This window comes from Pseudonaja textilis, unplaced genomic scaffold (genome assembly GCF_049901715.1).
Source record: "Pseudonaja textilis isolate UNSWEBS1 unplaced genomic scaffold, rPseTex1.2 PTEXSCF27, whole genome shotgun sequence".
Classification (NCBI taxonomy): domain Eukaryota; kingdom Metazoa; phylum Chordata; class Lepidosauria; order Squamata; family Elapidae; genus Pseudonaja; species Pseudonaja textilis.
In genome coordinates, this window is record NW_028262878.1 from 352,392 (window position 1) to 356,026 (window position 3,635).

Sequence of the window (3,635 nt, forward strand, 5' to 3'; positions counted from 1 at the left end):
GACTAGGGCTTATTTTAGGGATAGGGCTTATATAAGTTGCAGGCGTGAAATATATTTCATTTTTATCTCTATGTGCGTATGTGTGTGTGTGTGTGTAAATTGTATATATACACACACACGTTTTGCATTTTATTCTTGCTAAAACTATATATAGTTTTGTATTTTATTCTTATTGATAGTTTTATACTGTTGATAAAACATTGTATGCATACACACACACATTTTGTATTTTATTATAGATGTGTGTTGTGTGTGTGTGTGTGTGTGTGTGTGTGTATATATGTATGGTATTCAGCTCTGTTTGGGTATTTTCCCACGTCATTATAGTTGTGCTTTTAAAGTTGTAGCAGTTTGGCAGAATCTCATCTGCCATCATCAGGCTTGTACACAGTACACAAGCCTGATGATGGCAGATGAGATTCTGCTGAAACATTGCTACAACTTTAAAAGCATAACTACAATGACGTGGGAAAATACCCAAACAAAGCTGAATACCATATATGAATACCATATATGAATACTATAGATAGATAGATAGATAGATAGATAGATAGATAGATAGATAGAGACACACACACATCACATGCACACAGACAGACAGACAGACAGACAGACAGACAGACAGACATACATACATATATATATATATATATATATATATATATATATATATATATATAAACTAGGCCTTATTTTAGGGATAGGGCTTATATTATTTGCAGGCATTTTATATATATATATACATATACATATACACAGACACACAAACACACATATACATATATACATACACACACAAACTTATTTGGTATTTTATTCTTGTTAAAACATATATATATATATATACACATAGAGTTTGGTATTTTATTCTTATTCATAAAACACACAACATAAACACGTTTTTGTTTTTTCTTATTGATAAAATTATAGTTTGATATTTTATTCTTATTGATAAAATTATACATGTGTGTTATCGATAAAACATTATATGTATACACACACACATTTTGTATTTTATTTCTATTGATGTTTTGTATTTTATTATTGATAGAACATATACACACGTTTTGTTTTATTATTGATAAATTTATAGCTTTGTATTTTATTCTTGATAAATTATATTTATATAGTTTTATTGATAATTACACACACACACACACGTTTTGTATTTTATTCTTGACAACTCATACACACATATGCACAAACAAACAAGAGAGGAAATGCTTGAGGCCACCATCAAAGAAACACCTTTCCAACTTACCTGGCTAATTTGCATCCATGGGGAGAATTTTCCAGGAAATAGTGAGCAGAGTTTTTTTTCCTCCCAGTGTGGAGCAATCAATTTTATTTTATTTTATTTTTCAATCCATTTCTTTCTAGCTTTTTGGGAAGTCCCTGCCGAAATCAAGAAAACATATATTATTTTCAAATAGGAAAAATGAACTTGAAAGAGAGAGCTAAAGAAAGCTGATCATTCGTCACCTCTTTGGTTGTGACCCTGAGCTAATCTTAATTCCCCCCCCCCCCTTTTAACATAGTGGGGGGAAATAATTCTTCTGGCAACCAAAAATTGAAATTGGGGACTAATTTAGTCTAGTAAAAAACCAAAAAGTTTAGTTTAATCTTTAAAAAAAAAAAAAGGACCAGGAGGGACATGAAAGCAATATTCCAGTATTTGAGGGGCTGTCCCAAAGAACGGGGGTGTCAATTTATTTTCCAAGGCAAGAAACAATGGATGGAAATTAACCGGGTTGGACTAAAAGACCTCCAATTCTATTCCAATTGACTGATTGATGGAATTAACCAGAGGAATTCCTTGCCACCAGAAGTCATGAGTGCTCCATCCTGGGAGGTTTTTTAAGAAGAGACTGGACAGCCCTTCGTCTGAAATGGTTTGGGGTCTCCTGCTCAAGTGTGTGTGTGTGTGTGTGTGTGTGTGTGTGTGAGAGGTGGACTAGAAGACCTCCAAGGTACCTTCCAACTTTCTCCTTCTGTTATTCTGCTGAAGTTCAGGGTTCAATCCCGGATTGAATAGGCGGGAAACCAAGACACACTCTCTCTCTTTCATTCTCTCTCTCTCTCTCTAGTTCTCTTTCCCATTCTCCTTTTTCTCTTTCATTCTCTTTCTCCTTCTCTCTTTTATTCTTTCTCCTTCTCTTATTTCTATTTCCCTTTCTCATTCTCTTTTCTCTCCTTCTCTCCCTGCTTCTTTTAGTCTTATACTCTCTCCTTCTCACTTTCCCTTTCTCATTCCCTCTTCTGCATTTCTGTCGCTTTCTCCTTCTCTTCTTTCTGTCCCATTCTTTCTCTCTCTCTCTCCCTGATTCTTTTATTTCTCTCTCTCAATCTACCTTTCTTTCTATCTTTCTCATTCTCTTTCATCCTTTCTCATTCTCTTCTCTCATTCTTTCTCATTTGCTCTCTCATCTTTTTCTCTTTCATCCTCTGCTTTCTTTCACTCTCTCATTCTTTGTCATTCTTTCTCAATTCTCTTCTTTCATTCCCTCTCATTCGCTCTTTTCTGTCTTTCATCCTTTCTCAGTCTCCTTTCATTCATTCCCTCATTGTCATTCTCTTTCTTAATTCTCTCCCCTTCCTTTCTCTCTCCTCCGATTCTCTCAATCTCATCCTTTCTCATTCTCCTTTCTTTTTCTCTCATTCTCATTTCATTCTCTCATCTCTTTCATTCCCACTTTCTCATTTTCTCTCCTTCCTTCCTCCTTCTCTCTCTCTTCCATCCATTCTCTTCTTCCCTTTTTGTCTCTTCTCTCTTTCATTCCCATTTTCTCCTTCTCTCTCTCCCCTCCCTCCCTCCTTCTCTCTCTGTCTTTCTCTTCCATCCCCCTTCTCTTCTTCCCTTCCCTTCGCCTTTCAGTCTTTTCTTTCTCTTTCCTTCCTTCCTTTTGCCTTCTCATTCTCTCTCATTTTCTCTTCCATCCACTTTCTCCTCTTCTCTTTCACTCCCACTTTCTCATTCTCTCTTTCCATCCTCCTTCTCCCTCTTTCTCTCCCATCTACATTCTCTTCTTCCCTTCTTTCATTCCCATTTTCTCCTTCACTCTTTCTCTCTGTCTCGTTCTCTTCCATCCCCTTTCTCTTCTTCTCTTCCCTTTATCTTTCATTCCCTTTCTCCTTCTCTCTCTCTCTTCCACTCCCACTTTCTCATTCTCTCTTTCCTTCCTCCTTCTCCCTCTCTCATTCTATTCCATCCACATTCTCTTCTTCCCTTCCCTTCTTTCTCTTTCATTCCCACTTTCTCATTCACTCCCTTCCCCCCTCCTACTCCTTCTCTCTCTCGTTTTCTCTTCCATCCACTTTCTCTTCTCTTCTTCCCTTCCCTTTCATTCCCACTTTCTCCTTCCCTCTCTTCTTTCCTTCCACTCTCTCATTTTCTCTCTCTCCTCCCCCATCCCAGACCCCACCATAGCTTAATGCTCCCACCCCGAAGAAAGACTCCAGAGGAGGGGGTCAGAGGCGTCACTGCAAGGCCACATCACCCCTCCCTCAAAATGGAGGCCCTTCCTCCCTTGGGGGACGGGGGGGGGGAGGAAGCAGGACCCCGCCTCAAATCCAGCTTCCCCCATCCAAACCCACCTCGTCCTGTTCCCCCCGTTCCCCTTTTTGTTGGAGGGGGG

At 38.3% G+C, this 3,635-nt stretch overlaps 1 protein-coding gene across 1 annotated transcript in view; it reads right to left on the bottom strand.

Moving 5' to 3' along the window:
- Nucleotides 1-3,635, bottom strand: part of LOC113449938 (uncharacterized) — a 53,334-nt gene that overhangs the window by 10,027 nt on the left and 39,672 nt on the right. Inside the window, 1 exon segment of the mRNA XM_087919137.1 lies at nucleotides 1,262-1,395. The gene's annotated coding sequence lies outside the window, so the exon portion shown is untranslated.